Source organism: Mustela nivalis (assembly GCF_964662115.1).
Source record: "Mustela nivalis genome assembly, chromosome: 7".
Lineage (NCBI taxonomy): Eukaryota > Metazoa > Chordata > Mammalia > Carnivora > Mustelidae > Mustela > Mustela nivalis.
This window is the reverse complement of record NC_139026.1, coordinates 41,163,605-41,184,255: the sequence shown is the minus strand read 5'-3', so window position 1 is coordinate 41,184,255 and position 20,651 is coordinate 41,163,605. Positions and strand designations below refer to the sequence as shown.

The 20,651-nt window shown below is 37.9% G+C and overlaps 1 protein-coding gene across 14 annotated transcripts in view; it reads right to left on the bottom strand.

Moving 5' to 3' along the window:
- Window positions 1–20,651, bottom strand: part of OSBPL8 (oxysterol binding protein like 8) — a 160,399-nt gene that overhangs the window by 138,527 nt on the left and 1,221 nt on the right. For 3 of the 14 annotated variants that reach the window (XM_082740376.1, XM_082740381.1, XM_082740373.1), the window contains exon 1: window positions 20,217–20,627. The exons of 1 other annotated variant lie outside the window; for it this stretch is intronic. The gene's annotated coding sequence lies outside the window, so the exon portion shown is untranslated. Of the gene's footprint in view, window positions 1–20,216; window position 20,651 lie in introns of those variants that run through there. 10 more of the 14 variants (XM_082740375.1, XM_082740382.1, XM_082740371.1 and 7 more) reach the window with 9 other exon arrangements.

The window sequence follows — 20,651 nt, the reverse complement described above, 5'->3', positions numbered from 1 at the left end:
TTTAAAAATGAGAACTGTGAAACTTTTTAAGTCAAGCACCTTCAAAATGACTAAAGGTATGACAATATGAGAACAGACCTTTTTAGTGTACTTCATAGGCTTTATCACTGTAAATAAACATTTTATGTAGGGGTGAGAAATTTGCCCATGGTGCATCTGCATTACTCAGATTAAAGATTTGAAGAATTTAAAAGAGCCACTACTGGGTAAGAGGAAGGAGAATAAAAGTAGCTTGATCTCTTGCTGAGGGTGTAAAGTAACTTTTTGGTTATTTATCTTAGAAACATGACACCCAACAACCAGTTATATAGAAAAAAGAATATATACAATAAAAAATAAATTTAAGGGGCACCTGGTTGGCTCAGTGGGTTAAGCCTCTGCCTTCAGCTCAGGTCATGGTCCCAGGGTCCTGGGATTGAGCCCCGCATCAGGCTCTCTGCTCGGCGGGGAGCATGCTTCCTGCCTCTCTCTCTGCCTGCCTCTCTGCCTACTTGTGATCTCTGTCAAATAAATGAATAAAATCTTTAGGAAAAAAAAAAAAAAAGTAAATTTAAATTAAAGCTCTCCCCGGGCAAGCTACTGTTGGAGTCACTAGTTTCCTCAATGATTCTTCTGCATAACTTTTTGTGGCTTTGCCTTCCTAAAATCTTATTTGAGGGAAAAACAACAACAACTAAATTTTAACAAAGAATTTAAGCAAAAAAATCAAATGAAAAGGGCAGAGTTAAAACACATAAAAGTGACAAGAAAGTATTAGAAAAATAAAAGCTAAAGATTAGGAATAAGTACATAAAATATTAGTGGACACACTATGGACAAAGATGAAAGCAAATAAAACAAATAAAAAATTAAAAGGAAATAAAATCAGCAACTTAAGACACTGAGAGCAGAAAAACAAAAGCTACCTTTTATTTTATTTTATTTTATATATTTTATTTATTTGTCAGAGCAAGAAAGAGCACAAGCAGGGGGAGTGGCAGAGGGAGAGGGACAAGCAGACTTCCTGCTGAGCAAGGAGCCCAATGTGGGACTCAAACCCAGGACTGTGGGATCATGACCGGAGCCGAAGGCAGATACTTAACCAACTAAGCCACCCAAGCACCCCCAAAACTATTATATATTATAATATTATAATATATAATATTAATATTATTATATAATATTATAATATTAGTAACAAGAAAATAATAATGCTAATTCAAGAGCTGAACACTTTCACTCAGATTCTTTAAAATAAGGGGCACCTGAGTGGCTCAGTGGGTTGAGCATCCAACTCTTGGTTTCAGTTCAGTGTGGAATTGAGCCCCTATCTTAAGCTCCACACTCAGCGAGGAGTCTTCTCGAGATTCTCTCCCTCTGCCCTTCTGCACCCCCTTTAAAAATAAATAAATCTTTTTTTTTTTTTTAAAGATTTTATTTATTTTTTTGACAGAGAGAAATCACAAGTAGGTAGAGAGGCAGGCAGAGAGAGAGAGGAGGAAGCAGGCTCCCTGCCGAGCAGAGAGCCCGATGCGGGACTCGATCCCAGGACCCTGAGATCATGACCTGAGCCGAAGGCAGCGGCTTAACCACTGAGCCACCCAGGCGCCCCTAAAAATAAATAAATCTTTTAAAAAGCGGGGTGCAAGGGGGAAATCCCTGGGTGTCTCAGTCAGTTTAGGGTCTGCCTTCAGCTCAGGCCATGATTCCAGGTTCCTGGGTTCAAGTCCCACATCAGGCTCTTTACTCAGCATGGAGCCTGCTTTTCCCTCTGCCTGCTGCTCCCCCTGCAGTGTGTGCTCTGATAAATAAATTAAAAAAAATTTATTTAAACTAAGACTTCTTTGCCTTCTCAAGTGTTTCCTGAATACATAACACAGCTCCCAGCCACATACTAATTACTCCTACTCCTAATACCTTGGCTTTTATACGACACTTATGTGAGAAGGTGACACAATTCCTTTAAAAATGCCGTGCAGGGGTCCCTGGGTGGCTCAGTGGGTTAAGGCCTCGGCCTTCGGCTCAGGTCGTGATCTCAGGGTCCTGGGATCGAGCCCCATGTCAGGCTCTCTGCTTGGCAAGGAGCCTGCTTCCCCCCACCTCTCTCTCTGCTTGCCTCTCTGCCTGCTTGTGATCTCTGCCTGTCAAATAAATAGTTAAAATCTTAAAAAAAAAAAATGCTGTGCAGTAAGCATGATGATTGGGTGTTCACACCATTGTGTGACATGTGCATCCCTCAATCCTTGTTACCACCTTGGCACATTACCCATCTGATGTGGAGAAAAAAACACTGAGCGGGGCCGTGAAGTCCCATTTGTCTCATTTGCACTCAGTAGATAAAACCAAACCCTGACCCACCTACATCCCACACCCCCCAAAAAGTGATACAAATTTTTAGTGCAAAAACTTAATCAGTTCTGTGAAAACCCTTTTGTTTCTGTTTTGTTTTGGTCAACACTTCCCTAAAAGCATCAGGTATGGCTGCTAAGTAAGTAACCTAGTAAATGATTAGATATTATTTTTTTAATCTTGTTTCTAGTATTAGTGCTTCTTCCCCAAACTACTATATTTTTAACTTGGCAACAACTACTCCCATGAGGCATTCACAGGTGGATTAAGATAATCACTTTTCATATAAAATTGAAGGAAATGTCTGCCCTTTGAAATCCTAGCATTCCTAAACAAATTTTAAAGCTATCAGAAACCTTCAAGTCAACCACTCACCATCTCTAAATTTTACAGATGAAGAAACAAAAAGAGAAGGGCTAAGTGACTTGCCCAAGATCATGAAGCCAAAAGAAATCATAATGCAAGTCTCTTAAGTCCTGGACTAATGTTCTAAGAACAAAATATAAAGTCAATGAAGGAATATTTAGAATTTAGCCCTTTAGATTTAAGATGTACTGATTGGGGGGTGCCTGGGTGACTCAGTGGGTTAAGCCTCTGCCTTCAGCTCAGGTCATGATCTCAGGGTCCTGGGATCGAGCCCCACATCGGGCTCTCTGCTCAGCAGGGTGCCTGCTTCCCTCTCTCTCTCTCTGCCTGCCTCTCTGCCTACTTGTGACTCTCTGTCAAATAAATACATAAAATCATTAAAAAAAAAAAAAAAGATGCACTGATTGGTAAGAAAAAAGAAAAAAAAAACCTGAAAACAGTATAATACTAGGTTTATGTTTGTTTGCTTGTTTGTTTTTTAAGAATTAACATACAGGTATATCCATACAGGCAGGGTACAGGGAGTAGGAAGTAGGAGAACTATCTAGAATAATAGTATCAAACTGCTAATAAATGGGCTATTTTGAACATAAAGTGTGGTCTAGTAACAGCAGAAACTAACTTTGAGTTTCTGTAGCTGTTGAATTTTATAGTCAACACATGTTGACATAATAACCTAATTTTTTCTTTAAAAAAGAAAAAAGAAAAAAAATTAGGGCACCTGGCTGGCTCAGTTGGTAGAGTGTGCGACTCCTGATCTCAGAATTCTGAGTTGGGTTAGGCATGGAGCCTACCTAAAATTTTAAATAAATAAAAAATTTAGAAATACAAATACATAATTTACCCTGAAAAGAAAATGCATTTTGAAATGGTTTAAGTCTCAATCTCCCTCTCTCCTTGTCTCTCCTCCACCCCACTCCTATGTGTTAGTGTGTGTGGACACACATACACATGAACACGCGCACGCACGCGCGTGCACACACACACACACACACCACTCACTCCAAAGATATTACTATGCAATTGGAGTTCACCTTCAAATTATCTTAACTTTTCTTCACATTAAATGTGGTCTTCCCTTAAGAACAGCACAGCATTGGGGCACCTGGGTGGCTCAGTGGGTTAAAGCCTCTACCTTCGGCTCAGGTCATGACCCCACTCTGCTGCTCAGCGGGAAGCCGGCTTCCTCCCCTCTCTCTGCCTGCCTCTCTGCCTACTTGTGATCTCTGTCAGATAAATAAATAAAATCTTAAAAAAAAAAAAAATAAAGAATAGCACAGCATTACTATGTTAGAATAATTCTGAAAAATTAAGGTAATTTAAGTAAAAGACTGAATTATAAAATTAAAGACATTTTTCTTTAGATACACAGTAGTAATAAAAAGTGAATTAATGTATTTGTAATGAGTAAGAGTATTTGTAATTTAAAAATTATTTTTATATAAATGCATACTGCTAAAGTCGTTTTGATCATGTTAAAAAACATCATTCTTGATAGGCTAATCATACTCTCCATGTCCCCACACCCCCTACATATTTTAACTATTATTTTACTATGGTATTCCTCACAAGATGGTAAAGATAATGATGCTCATTCCTCCATGTAAATTATGAATTTCAGAATCTGTAAGTCCAAACAATGATATTTTATTAGAGTTCTCCACAGACTCTTATGCTGTTCCTCAAGGTTATTTATGGTGTCCCTCAAAGTTATTTATTTTTATTTCCTATAATTATGGAGTATTAAATTATGGAGTATTAAATATAAATTTATGGAGTCCAAAAAGTAAGGGATGTCTTAAATAAGTAAATTATATTTCTTTCACTCCTCTCCCCATTTCTTTTTCAACCTGTTGACATTGGTGCCCACACCTTTGTAATTCCACTACAATTACACAAATATCATTTACCGACAAATTTAATGCTTAATTTGCCACACCTTTATTCAAAGACTCTTCTGACCTTCTAGTCCCCCTGACCAATCATTTTTTGGTTCCTTCACCAGCTCCCTTCACTCTGTCTGGGACTAAAGTATCTCAGGATTTCATTCTATTGGAACCTCTTCTCTCTCCCTCACCTTCAACTACCACTTCCATGCAGTAGCTCCTTAATCATACTATCAGCCTAGAACTTTCTCCTACATTCAAAGCCACATATCTAATGACCTGTGAAGTTCAAAAACTTTTAGGATGCATCAGAACCATCTAGAAGGCTTGCTCAATAAACAGATTTCTGAGACCCACCTGCAAAATTTTTGATTCAGTGGGTCTGAGCAGAAACCTAAGAATCTGCATTTCTAATTAGTTCCCCAGTGAAACACACTTTGAGAACCATTGGCCTACATGATTCTCCCTCAGATAAATTACAGATACCTTAATTTCAATGCAACCAAGGGATCTTGAGACAAAAATCAAAATCCTTAACATGATCTATCAAGCCTTACATGACCTAACCTTTGCCTATCGCACCACACTGTTATCATTCCTTTTTTTTTTTTTTTTTCTTAACACTCCAGCCACAGTGGACTCTTTCAGTTCCTAGCAAAAGCCAAGTTCCTTGCTATTCCAGGATATTTAAACAAGATGTTCTGCCAGAAATACTCTTTTTTTCCCCAGCTCAAGTCACCTTCCTTGGCTCCCCTCCCCCAGTAGGTCAGCAAATTCTTATATTGCCCTATATTTCTTGCTTTTAGCACTCTCCAGATGGTAATTACACAGTGAATTGTGCAATTAGTAGTTTGCTATCTATTCCACACCTTCCCACAAATATAAGGTAAAAGAGGTCTCATGTCTATCTAGTTCCCACTGAATTTTTAGACCCCTGCATAGTGACCTGTTGAATTAGTGGTCTTATAACATTATTTTGAAACCTGAAAAGAAAAGGTATTATTAAAAAGGGATTAGAGGGGTGCCTGGGTGGCTCAGTGGGTTAAAACCTCTGCCTTCGGCTCAGATCATGATCCCAGGGTCCTGGGATTGAGCCCCCACATCAGGTTATCTGCTCAGCAGGGAACCTGCTTCCTCCTCTCTCTCTGCCTGCCTCTCTGCCTACTTGTGATCTTTGTCTGTCAAATAAATAAATAAAATCTTTTTTCTTTTTTAAAAGGGGGATTAGAAGCATTTTTTTTTATTATACTCTGATCCCACATATAAGGAGGCTTCATTAAACTCCACTATCTGGAAGTTTAAAATCTAGAAAAATAACACCTTCAAATGGTAAAATGAAATCTTCCTATCACAAGTTCTTACGCAGCCAGATATACAGATTACTGTTTAGTAACTGCACTAAAAAAGTACTAATATCTAAAAGCTATTCACTAATATATAAGTGTACAAGGCAGCCAAAGATAATTTTTGCACAAAAATAAACTTACATGTAAGCTTGCATCACAGTACACTCAGGCTTAGCAAGAGAAGTAGTTTTAGTTCTCGCCAGGAAGTGGGATGGGGTAGCTGTCTAGAATTAAATCCTTATGTGGATAACCACAAATTACATAATATTAATATAACCAGAATTAAATTATTGTGCAAATAAATGTTCTATAGATTCTGATCTTCTTTAAAATGGAAAGAGTATCTGCTATCTGTAATTAATTCATCAACCCTTCTTCTCTAAAGTGCATGCTAAGTCAGCATAGCTCTAACCTAAGCGGCAAACAGAACAGGTCTAACTACCTTAAGATATAACTTTAATATACTAGAATTTATAGCCAAATAAAGATAATATACTAGAATTTATAGCCAAATAAAGGTTAAACTCTATTCAGAGTAGTCATTTTTAGAGGCTATTTCAAGTTGTCATCACACAAAACAATTTGGGACTGCTCTTTTCTAATCACTTCCTTAACTACCTTACAAGAGACATTAGGATAATAGGTTTTGTCCCTTTGGTCTGATTATTTTTAACTAAAAATGACATTCCTCATTTTGAACGCTAATTTTATGTTTGAGACTTGGTTCTGACTGACTTCCCACTTTTCAACAGATCAAATCCATTCTCAAAAGATGTCAGCTGCCCCCACAGAGTGTAGGTTAAAAGAATAAGGGAGCACTGGGGTGGCTAAGTCAGTTAAAGATCTGACTCTGATTTTCACTAAGGTCATGATCTCAGGGTGGTGAGATCAAGCCCTACATTGGGCTCCACACTGGGAATGGAGCTGCTTGAGATTCTCTCTCCCTCTCCCAAAACAAAACAAACATACAAACAAACAAACAAAACCAAACAAAAAAAACCTGATGCTGAGCAACCTAAGAAATACAGAAAGAATAGCTCCAAAAGTGTTTCTGAACAAGAATGACACTGCTGAAATAAATTCAAGATAATTCTGAACAGACACACCAATCACCTCTTAAATAAATATGTTCTATTATATTTATTTAAAAACCAGTCCCATTTCCACTTTGGGCACAATTCATGGATAGGCCTGATCCATGACTTCTAGATTTCCTGAATAACAGATGCATTAAAGCATACGCACATTTACTATAAACTAAAAGATTAAGAAATGAAACAAGTTTTAGAAATAAAACCTGGTGGTCTACTCTAATATGGTTTGCAGAGATAATATGGTATACTAAATAGAATATGAATATAGAATGAGATAGGCCAAGGCTCAACTTCTTACTTGGCCCCTCCGTAGCTATATGAACACGGAGTCTGTACAACATGAATAATAGCATCGGTAGAATGGGAGTAATACCATTATTTCAGAGCTATTATAAGGATATGGTCTAACTGGAATTCTAGCCCCTGGCATCTTCAAGGAATCCTCAAGAGAACCGAAGAGGCCATCTGTTCCAAGTTCTCCATTTTACTAAGACCCACGAGACTAAGTGGTTTGCCAAGGTCACAGAGTTACTTAGTAGGAAAGACAATACTTTTGGCAAGTTTCTTATTCTCCCAGTGCATCTGTTTACTAAATCAGTTGGTGTTTATAATGTTATGTTGCCCAAGCCTTTGACAGAGGGTTTCAAATAGTTTCTGAGACAGTAACAAATCAAGACCACATAAGGGCAGTACTTACAAATATGATACTGGCAATCACGTATTAATAATTTAGTTCTATAAATTAAATGTCTCTCTTGGGTTTTAAGTCTTTTTTCTTAAAGCTAGGTATTTTAAATTACAGCTTAAACTACACGATTATGCATAAATTTTCAGTTTCTTGAAAGATTCTTTTTTAAGGAAAGTATGAACCTTGTCTTAAATCAAGATACTGGGAAAAAATAAATGTGCTTCTCATTTTTTAAGTGTGGCAACCCGTACGGTAAGCCAAAGAGTTACCTAATTTCCTAAAAGCAAAGCCCATACTTCAGCTAAGAGTTCTTTATCAAGGATCAAAGCTCAAAATGCAAGATCTAAAATTAATTCGAGACAATCTCAAAAAATTTTATTATTGATTTTCTTATTCATTCCCCAAAACAGTTTCTTCATATTTTGATAGAGACTAAGAATGGCTTTCTATCTTGGACATAAAAGAAAAATGAGTATTTGAGTGCCTAACTCTTGCATCTAGGCCTAGATGCTTCTGGGTTTTGAATTCTAGGTATAAATTACTGCAACCAAAGTACTCATCATCTTTAATTTATCATGTGAGTAACCAAGACACATAATTACAGTTTTGCATGCCGAGTCAAAAAGGATCTATGAGAACCAACACAATTTTAATACTTTAAAAAAATGACTACCAAATATGCAAAACTATAGAGATAAGTCTCATACTGAAATTCTATTCCAAAAAGAAAACTGATCAATAGAATGAAAAAATTCTTGAGAATTCTAAAAAAACACATTTTCTGAATTTAATTAAAATCATAATCTGCCTCAAAGCCACAAAATGTATCACTGATTAAGTTTACAGTTTGAAGTGGCTAATTACTACTACCTTGAATTAAGATAACAGAAATGAAATCCTACTCGTTAAAAAACTAAATATGTTAAGTAATCAACCTTTTAAATGAATCTATTTTTCCTGAGAAGTTTTCTCTCAATAGTGACAGAATATTATTTTCTTTTAATTCCTACATCATAATGATAAATTCTTGGGAAAATGAAGATATAAAAACCATAATTTCCCAAACAACCAAACCTTTGAAAGTAGTACAATATTATCTATATAATGCTAAAGATTATAGTTTAAAATTTCAGGAACAGTAGGAAAAAGTACCTAAACTATAAACATAATCAAACAATAAAGGATACTGTAATGAGCCAATCAAGAAGGAAATTAATCATGACAACAGATATCTGAAAGGAAAAAATGTTAAGGATATGTAAAAAAGGTAAAGAAAGAGACCTAAGGTAAAACAACTACTACCTAATCTAATCTCTGAATTCTAAAAATAAAGACTTTCATGGAATATAAAAGAAGTTCACAAAATAATCAGTAAATAGATAACCACTGCATTAGGGAATGCTTACAACACTGACTTCCTCTATATTAGGAATATATATATATGTAGAAAGAAACTGCACAAGAGCCAATTTATTTTCTAAACTACTTTAAATTTCAATAAGTATTTATTATGAAGGTCCTATAAGATCTTATGTAATCAGGCCAAATCTGGGGGTTTAACAAGCCGTCTGAATCACAACCCTTCTGACAAGATTTCAACAGCAAAGTCGTCAGCATTTCTTAAGTCTGGATTGTAAAAACTTCTGATTGCAGGAGAATTATAACTCTAATCATAGAAACACATTCCAGCATAGAAATCAGGACTATAGAAGAAAGAATTACGAAGTCTCATGAGAGAAGACTTAAAAAGATTAATGGGGAAATGGAGCAATACCACAGAAGAGAAGGGAAAGAAACAGATGAATTTAAATTTATTTGCCCAGGATAACTTACAATCAATGTGGTACCTAAAGATTCAGGAAAAGGAGAGTGGGAAATAAAAAAGAGAACAGGTTGAAGAAATTTTGTAAGAATGTTGGGAAATTTTTATGAATATAAAATGAAAGGAGGAGATGAAAACTAAGGCCTTTGATGAACTAGCTAGGCAATTTAAATTCAACACTTACAGTACCAGAGATTATAAGGTAGAATAGAAAAAAAATGGAGAAAAGTATCAATAACTACTGAACCAAAGTAGCTATAACAATTAAAGCAGACAAGTAAATAAAAAAAGAATAATACCTCACCAGCCTGGATACATTTAAGAAACAGAAAATAAGTAAAGATACCCCAATAATCAAAATATCACAAGAGCCATGTGATAAAGCTAACAGGCCATTCTCTGGAGCAAAGGCACTATTTTATGCACAATTCTAAATGGTCTTACTCAGTTTCCAAGTAGCAAAGTAGAAAATGGCAAGGAAATCATAATGATATGTGCAAATTGGAATAGATGACAAGAGAAAAGGAATCAGAAAAACTAAGAGGCAAGCAACAATTCAAAAATAGTACAAGTATTAGGACAAACTGGTATAGAGATATAAACACCTATATAAATCAATAATTAAGGAACAATACTATATTTTAACAATATCATGATAATTCCCATGAATATGCCTGTCTTTAAAAAATTAGTTCAAAAAAATAAATTGAAGAAATAAATAATTCAATAGTTCTATATACCTTATGTTTAAGAAGCTAGAAAAGGACTGTAATAAAAAAGTGGCAGAATATATATAAAATTTCCCTCCAGTTACCGCAATTATCCCACTGAAATAAAAACAATTCATACAGAAAAAAAAAAAAGTAAGAGCAAATAAATTTAAAATTGGAGATGGGGTAGCATGTGTGTATATGTATGTATATGTGTGTACAGACATGGATAGATAAATAGATATAACAAGCAAACTACACCCTTGTTATACCTTGTAAGTAATGCAAAAAGGTGGGAACCCATATGTCTGACAGGACTCCAGAGAGGTGTGATTGCAAACTACATGATACAGCAAAGGGTGAAAAGAGTATGGCCAAAACCAGAATTAAACATTACTTGACTATATAAGAAACAACTAACTACATTTCTCATCCCCCATCTCCAAGCAACACCTAAGCAACTGACATTTACCCCCAGGTAAAAAGATACTCTGCTTTTCTCTAAGATAAATGAATTACTATAAGACTAAAGTGGTGATGCTGGCAAAGTAATAAACCTTTTTCATCTGGCATTTAGAGGGCCCACAGGCTAGAAGCTAGCTCTTCTCCCTTCTACCCTAAAACAATGTTTGCCAAGAGACAGGCCCCACCCTGTACTGTCCAGCCCCTTAAGTGCTGTGGCCACAATTCCCATCCAAATGCAAAACTAGTAGGGATAATAGTCCAAGGAACAGAGTGGGAGAAGGGCGACCCAGACCAGAAACACAGTCCTGCTTTCTGAAACATGAATGGACAACCAGGAAACACTAGTCATATAAGGAAAACTGAGCATGAAAAATAAGAATTACAAAAACACTGAAAGTGACCAGAGTGGAAAAATAGATAGTTGAGGGGACACACGATATCTTTTTTTTTTTTTTTTTAAGATTTTATTTATTTATTTGTCAGAGAGAGAGAAGGCGTGCACACAACCATGGCAGCAGCAGGTAGAGGGAGAAGCAACCCCCCCCCCCCCAACTGCCCCGCACTGAGCAAGAAGCCTGATGTGATCCCGGGACCCTAGGATCATGACTTGAGCAGAAGGCAGCAGATGCTTAACTGACTGAGCCACCCAGGCATCCCCATAAGATATCTTTAAAAAATCTATTTTACATATTCTAAGACTAAAGGTAGTATTACAACTGAAACAGAAGAGAATGATGGGAAGAAAAGAAAAAGAGAACAAGAAAATTCATAGATTACCTGTCCCCAAAAAATCAGCCAAAAAAATTAGGGGGGAAAAAAATTCCCCTGCACATAGAGCAAAGAGATTCGCAAGCTATGAAAGTAAAAATGAGACAAAAAGGATCAATCCACGAGACAGTACCTGCTTATTACTGGGGAAATAGATAAAATGAAGGGAGAAAGACATCAAAGACATAATAGATAAGAAGTTCCTAGAGTTGGAAGAATCTTATTTAGACAATAAGGACAACTGAGTGCCTAGAAGAAACAACCAAAATAAAATTAAAAACCTTTATTCGGACAGAATAAAGAACAGATCACCTTATTAAAAAAACAAAACCCCACAAACCCACAGTGAATTAGATGACATATGGCTTCATGGATGCTAGAAGACGATCAAGCAATGCTTTCAGAGTTCTAAAGGAAAATTACTTGCAACCTACAGTACAGTGCCCAACCAAGCTATCAGTCAAATATTAGACTAGGATGAAGACAACTTGTACACAGAGTAATTCAGAAAGTTTGCCTCTCACATTTTTTTCAGGATAATTCAGAAGGTTTGCCTCTCAAACACACTTTCTCAGGAAGATACTTGCGGACTCCAGAAAAAAAAGATCAAATAAATTTAGGAGAAAAAAAAAGATCTAAAATAAAATGGATTCAATTCAAAAGGAGATTCCCAGAAGAGACTTAAAAGGCAGCTAGTCCAAGCTGAGGCAGAACTAGAAGCGACTCCAGAAAAATACGGAACACACTATAAAATGCAAAATGCTGAAGAGTTGAGGGGGAAAGGAAACTATAATAAAGGCAAACAAGAAAAAGGCTGGGTAGAAACACCAAGAAAGCAGGAAGTCATGTCCATTTCTTTTTTTAATTTAATGGCTAGATTTTGAGCAGTTAATAAAATAAGTAAAATAAAATCCACTAGACCTTGATTTTATTATGGACATGTTTCTTCAGGTGGCCTAAGAGTAGAAATCATAATCTGGGCATACTACCAAGCATTAACTAATTTTTACAAGTCACAATATTTAAACTATTTATCGGTTTCCATAATTTAAAGAGAACCTGTGGAAATGACAGCTGAGGTTACAGATGGGGACAGGGGAAAGGGTGTAATGTGTTTAAGTAATAAGAAGTTTGGAAAGAAAGAAAAAATGGAAAATTCAGATAATGTCTAAATCGATAATACGTGTAGATTAACATTCAATAGAAAGCAGTGTGTTTTATAAAAACAACAAAGCTTCCTTTGTTGCATATTCACAAACATCCCCCATGAACTCCATCTTTTAGAATAAAGGTAAAGTATCTTTCAGCTTAAAATAATTTTTCAGGTTGACTCAATTTTTAAGGCAATAGTTCTCTATCAGGGGCGATTCTGCCCCCAGAGGACATTTAACAATGTCTGGAGACATTTTTGGTTGTATAACTAAGGGGAGATGCTATTGGCATCTAATGGATAGAGAAACAGGATGCTGCTATACATATCACAACGCAAAAGACAGCCACTCATAGCAAAGAATTATCTGACCCCAAATCTCAACAGTGCCAAGTTGGAGAAACCCTGCTTAAAAGGAACTTTTCAGACTTCTATAGAAAAATGTTTATAGTTTCTCACAGCTCCTCATTCTTATAATGGTATTTGGGCATAGTAGAAAGTTTTCATGGGTGCAGTAAGTATTTATGATTGATCTGAATGTAGATCCATGGGCTCTACATTCTGTGTCCTCACGGGCTTCAGAGGTTTAGGAGAGTCATAATGGCACATGTTGATGAATATTCTGGAACAACATCCAATGGATGTTGGGAGCTCAACTACCCATTCCATGCAGCCCATGCTTACAGTAATTCTACACAACTGAAATTTCTCATTAAAATTACAACCTGTGCACAACTTTTTCTACATGGTAATTTAAAGACTCTAGATCCTTCCACCCTCTAAGTGCTCCATATTTCTTGGACTAGAAAAAAGAAGTTAGAGAAAGAACACCTGCTTTTCTGTCACCTCTACCCAGAAGCGAAAACACATCATTTCCATTCACATTCCACTAGCAAAAAATCAGTCACATACATGGCTCTACCTAGATGCAGAGAGGGAGGACAAGGAAAGAGGACAAAATGACAGAAATGCATGCCTGGCTGAGTAACCACTTCCCAGTGTTCACTGTACTGGAACAAGAGAAAACACAAATTTTGGTGGGCATTGCATCAAACTGGCAGTGGCCCTCCCCCTACCCTCAATCATTACTGCATGGTCTCTCCCTTCACAGTAGTAATCTAATAACAAGCTTGTTGGCTCCCACTGTTAACTTCTATTTCTTTCACTAGGATTTTCTGAAAACTTCTAGATCTCTTTCATACCATCTAAGAACCACTGAAAACTCATAGGGTGCAACTCTGGGCCTTACACTGCCTCAATACACCATCTTCTTCCACTATCAGCACAGTAGGTCAGTGCCAGATCAGGTACTGGGCAATAAGGTAGTAAGTGGCTGTAAAGGCTGTGAACTTAAGCAGTCTGGCTCTAAAGCTTGTGTTATTTTGTCTCTTTAGATTTCTTAAAATAATAGGTAGTAAGAGAGTCCTTCCAGGATCATTCATAAAGCATTCACATCTTGCAAAGCAGTCTAAGAACTATTACAAATTTCCCACTATGATGCACAGCACTATTTTTCTTTACTTCTGGATTGCTGACTTTAAATATTATAGTCAAAACAATAGGCAAAATTAAACAGTAAGCAAAGCTAGTCTTCAGAATTCCCTAATCCCATTCTGTACTGTAAAAGTGTACCCATGCCCTCATGTCCAAGGCATTCCACCTCCTTACTCCTACTCAGTAATAATGTTACTTAGAGTAGACACATTTCTACCCAGATCTACCATACTCCCACCCCATCAAAACTTATATACCAGACTGCATAATTTCCATAGGAGCCAGAGTCAAGAATTCTTTGTAAGAAACTATGTAATCTGATAAACTAATCCTGCTAATATGTGGCATCTGACAGCCAAAAAACAAGTTACTTTAATGGAAATTTCAATAGATTTCAATTACACAGATCTGTCACCCTCAAATATCTCCACATAAAACCTATCCATACCATGTCTATGCATCAGTCTTACTCTTAGAAAGTATGAATTTTAAAAGTTTTTAAGATTTTATTTATTTACTTGACAGACAGAGATCACAAGCAGAGAGGCAGGCAGAGAGGGGAAGAGAAGCAGGCTCCCCGCTGAGCAGAGAGCCTGATCCAGGGCTTGATCCCAGGACCCTAGGACCGTGACCTGAACAGAAGGCAGAGGCTTTAACCCACGGAGCCAGTGAGGCGCCCTGAAAGTATGAATTTTAAAATTTTTAACAAGTCACCTTAAAATACCATATCTACTATATTCTTATATTTCTAGTTTAGTTTGGAATTTCCTGGTGAGAAACTGGCAGCTGAACGAACAACAAAGAATTTTTTGCTTTAGTATAAATATTTCCAAAGATTTACAAAATAGGATGTCAAACATGTGTGAAATTTTTAAAAATCGAGGCTATATGGCATCTTATTACAAAATGTATTTTCATTTCAAATCATACAGTTGATAATAGACATGAAGGTCAAGACCTGTCATAAGGGGCAACTGCAAATAAACTTTACAAGGCAGTATAATGTGGTGATTAAGAGGACAGGCTCTTGAATCAAAGCTCAGGTTAAACTTCTAATTCAAATCCTTTTGGTAGGCTCAACAACCTGCCACTTAGCTTCCCTGAGACTTTGGTTTAGTCCAAATCCTGGTTCCACTATCTACCACTTAATCTCTCAGTGCCTGAGGTTTAAAAAAGGAAAAAAAAAAAAAAATCTGATGGGGAGGGGGAGGTGCTCATCGTGAGGATTAAATGTGATAACATAGCAAATACTTCTAAACTTGTAACTGGTACATAGTAATCAACACATATTATTTATTAGTAGTAGTAGTAGTAATACCAACTATGCCTACTAAGACACCTTCAGGAGCTATAACAATCTCCTTCTGAATCTATCATATTAACAACCCTAAATCAAAAAGTTTCTCCTTTTCATCGGAAAAGAGTCTTCAAGCTCAAAACCATTTGCTCTTTTTTTCAATCTTTTGTGAACACGGAAGGTGATGGGAAAATGGTTTCTTTTTCATTTTAAGACCCAAGATCTTTAGTTTTTAAAATAATTTCCTTGCAAATATTATACACAAGATAGATTGCTCTGTGGATTATAAACATATGAAGAGTTCACAAAATATAATGAAATTTTGAGATTTATAAAAGAACAGCTGCCAGACCAAAAAGCTTAGATAAGAAATGAGGCAGAAGTCCATTAGCCTCATCAAAAAATATTGAATTCTAAAATAAAGCACAGCAGGCAGAGATCCTTCATGGTTTACAGTCACTCAAATCACTAAAAACACATAAAGGATACTTCTGGTAATTTTTTTTTTTTTAACTTAATAGCAGGAAAATCCCGTTTCTCCACAACAATGAATAGATGGCACGATAGATAGATAGATAGATAGGCATGGGATATTTCTTCAAAAACAAATTCTCTAGGGAAGAAATGCCTAAAAGCTCAGATTTTCAGCCATACACATCCCTTACTTAAAGCTTTAAAAATCTGAGGCCTCGGGGCACCTGGGTGGTTCAGTGGGTTAAGCCTCTGCCTTCAGCTCAGGTCATGATCTCAGAGTCCTGGGATCGAGCCCCACATCGGCCTCTCTGCTCAGTAGGGAGCCTGGTTGCTCCTCTCTCTCTGCCTGCCTCTCTGCCTGCTTGTGATCTCTCTCTGTCAAATAAATAAATAAAATATTAAAAAAAAAATTTGAGGCCTCTAGCGTTTCTGTGGTAACATTAAAGTAAAAAAGTTAGGCTTCATTTCTATCAGAAAACATTATGCTTCACTGAAAGAAAACTAAGCATCTAAAATTTTAATACTCAAAAATGTAAAGGTAATTTAAAGGGTCAACTCAAAGGTCAAGTAGATATTAGAGTTCATGATAAATACACCAACATATTTTTTAATAATCTGAAGGTTTTCTCCCCCCCTCCCCCACCCCGAGAGAGAGTGAGAGCAAGCAAGCATGGTGGGGATCGAAAGAGGGAGAGAGAGAGAATCCCAAGCAGGCTCCATGACCAGTGGAGCCTGACATGGGGCACAACCCTGAGATCATGACCTGAGCCAAAATCAAGAGTCAGATGCTCAACTGACTGAGACACCCTGGCACCCCTGACAAAGATCTATTTCAAACAATTTAACATGAAGTCCTTCTATGTGTTAGATCCCCTCCATATACATGATGTAACTTTATTCTCCCAACAACCATACAGAATAAGGATTATTGTCCTTTTACAAATGAGGAAACTAAGGCCCAGAGATCTGCCTACACTTGCTTGTGTAAGATTTAATCAAAAATCTAATTCAAATTTTCTGACACCCCAGTTCAATGCTCTTGCTTTCACTATACCACTGTCACTTCAATAATTCGAGTACTCTAATCTTAGTTCTTATGAAGTATACTAATCTCTTCATCTGGGAGAGGCAACAGTTGTAAGGGGAGAAGAAAAATTATTCATAATCTCACCATCAAAGGGGAAAAAAATTATTCATAATATAACCCCCAAAAAACCTCATTGTGCTTATTAATCCCACATGATTACCCAGTCCATTGTAAATGCTTTGTTCATACTGTCTACCCCCTTAAAACACCTGCTTATCTTCAGATACACAGCTTTAACCAAAACCTAACTCAAGAATTACTTCCCCTAAAAGAGCTTCCCAATTATGATCTGTTCTCTTCCTCTCAATCCAACATCCTTCCTTACCATCTCACTCCTTGTATCTATTCTGGACTACATTATCACACACTCCTCTGTTCTCCTGCCGTATATTTGGAACTACATTTTTTTCATTCAGTAACTGTTAAGTATTTGAAGAACTAATGGTGAACAAATAAGACAGGTCCTTGCTATCACATATCACAGATGATTTACATTGTTTTAAAAAGGTAAAAATAAGATAGGGTAGAAGAGTATGTTCTTCTACAACAAGGATTCCTTCCTTACAAGGTCTCTGAAGAAACCTTTCTCGCTTGCGTACTTGGTAACATTTTTCTGGGAGGAAAAATTCCTACTATCACAACTTTCAGATGAGACCTTCAAGTTAATGCCTTCAAAGAAATATGAGGGAGTGAGGAACCAAGGTAGAAAGAAGGATAGATCTAAAATCTTTCAAGGGATTCCAACATAGGAATGTAAATCTACATCTACACATTAGTCCAGACATCCCTTCCTGAGTCCCATCCACAAGAAAATGCTACTATAGCCACAACTGCTCCAATAGAGCATCTCCACCAATCTCCTTGCACCCAGCCACTTTAATGCAGTACTCAGAGACTTTTTAATTCATGTTATATTTATGGATTACATGTACATCATATTCAAAAAAATAAGGTAAGACATATGCCTTCTACTTTTGAATCCCCTGATGCTCCAAGATCACTGCTATAAATGCATTCAGCTTTGAATATTATAAATATTCAAACGTAACACTTCAGGTATTGCTATTAGCATAAGAATTTTTCACAAAATCGGAAAACTGTGTCTAAGTATCCTCCCTTACTCTGTCACTCATGTTCCAAGTAACCTGCTCTTGAAGGATTATTTATAAACCAAAACAAGTTTAAATGTACTAACAGTACTCACTAAAGAAATTCTGCAATTTGTCTTTTAACAAGACAGCTCCTTTTGTAATGAAAATTTAATAAAATCATAATGTTATCATTTTTTTCTTAAGTCAAAACTAAAATATAACTTCATTACACAGAATTGTAATTTATTTATCCCCAGAGTATAAGGGTTTCAATTAAAAAATGAACCAAGAAACTAGATCTTGCCAAATTTATAAGTGCCATAAATGTGCTGCTGTAAAAACCATATTTGACTGCCTTGAAAATGTAATAATACTCTAACTGAAAAAGGACAGCACCTTTTCCAGATCACAGATAGCATATTAATATTCAACAAGAAAGAAATAAACCATGACCCTTTTTTAATTAAACAACCAGTTCTAAGCAGCTGTGTACAATGTGTTGTGGCTCAAACAGTCTACATGGAATTTGACCGCAACAACCTAATCTCCATAATTAAAGACCTAAAAGGTAGTTCTTATGTTTCATCTATTCCCTTTCCCAGTACTTTGAACAGGCATATTATAGTCATTCCATACATAGTTGGTATCAAAAAAGGGGCAACAAATACTTGAAATTAGCTGTACTTTCTATAAAGGACAAATCATACCCTTACTCTCCCTTTCCCAACCTGTTTTATAAAATTAGCATGATCATAGTTCCACTGTAAAACAGGTTTCTAGCAAGCATAAAAATTGACCACAGTCTCTTAACATGATCTACTGCAGACAACAGCTGATGGAATGGAGAAAATCTAACAAGCAATTCATCCACATTCCTCTACAATCCTTATTTTCCTTGAAATCTTAAGAGGCAAAAAAACAAAACAAAACAAAACAAAACGAAAAAAAAAAAACTTTTAAATGATTATCTGAAAAGACCTAAAGTGGCACTAATTTGAGGCTAAGTTTCAAGGGAAGTTAATAAAAACTAATAACCCCACTATAGCATTCTCATACTAATCAGAAGTCACTCAAAGTCCTCTAGCATTAGAAAGGCAAAAACTTCATTAAATTATTTAACACATGGGGCGCCTGGGTGGCTCAGTGGGTTAAGCCGCTGCCTTCGGCTCAGGTCATGATCTCAGAGTCCTGGGATCGAGTCCCACATCGGGCTCTCTGCTCAGCAGGGAGCCTGCTTCCTCCTCTCTCTCTCTGCCTCTCTGCCTACTTGTGATCTCTCTCTCTGTTAAATAAATAAATAAATAAATCTTTAAAAAAAATTATTTAACACAAATATGCTTATAATATCATCAGATAAGTTTTCCCATCTGTTTGAGGAGTCCAAGTTATCTATCATTTCAGACAATATTTAGATAAAATGAAATTAGGCACGTTCCCTAAAGCAGATGTCTCTCATAAAGAAGAGTGTTATATGACTTTTGTGAATGGAAGATCTGCATATACTGTTGCTTCACTCAGCTGGTCTCGAGTGGGCGGCTCAATGAACCAGACGCGTGCTCCATGGGAAGCTCCTAAGAACCTGAGTCCACTCTTGAGAAAGGACTTAGAAACAAACATTACATTTAAAAGTACAACTAAGGCTTCGTCTTCCTCCTACGTTACAAGTCGGCCACAGGAACTGAGTTCAGAAGAACGACACCGTGTCACTCGGCTCAGTATGGGCGGGTGCGGTTGCGGTGCGCGGCACAGCCTCCTCTGAGGCTGTCACAGGAAAACCGAAGCCTCGCCTTAACCGCGCCAAGTGACAAAGCACCAGCTCTCCCCCGCGCGGGGGCTTCCGGCGAGACCCCGCTGTCCGCCCAAACTTCGGGAGGAGGTACTCAGGGTGGTCAAAATGCTCTCACCACCCCCGGCCCCTGACGTGGCTTTGTAAGGTTTGCACACGCACGTACTGTGGGCCCCAAAACACTCCACCCCCGCCGGCCTTTGGAATCCCCCACTCCAAATAGGGACAAAGAAGCCGAAGAGGAACTCTCCGGCGCGGGGAGCCCCAGCCGAGCCGAGCTCAGAACGTGGGGATAAGGGGGTGCAGTCGCCCAGGAGGGTGCAGACCCGTCGGCCCCCGACTCAGGGACCGGCGTGACACTCACCGGTGCGGAGCCCCCGGAGAGGCGGGCAGCAGAAGGCCGGTTCCTCCGGGGCCCTACACGAGCCCGGGCGGACCCCAACTTCTCTCGGCTGCTGTAGCCGGCAGGAGCTAGGGCGCGAGCCCAGACCGAGGGCGCTGGCTCGCTGCCGCGGAGACGCTGCCGGCTGTGCACGAGAGCGGGGCGGGAACTCCCTGTCCGCGGTCCTCTGGCCAGGGCGGGCTCCACCTTCCCCTCGTCTGCCCGATTCTCGCTGCGGCTTTTGGCGCGGTAAAACCTAACGCCACAGCCGCTCGGGCTACCGCTCCCACCACCGCCCGGCCCGGAGCTCGTCGCGGCCTAATGTTGTCATCGGCCGCGTCGCCGCCTCTCTGGGAACCTGGAGCCTCCGAGATACTTCACATCCGAGCGCCCTCCCCTTCCAGGCCCCGCCCCCCA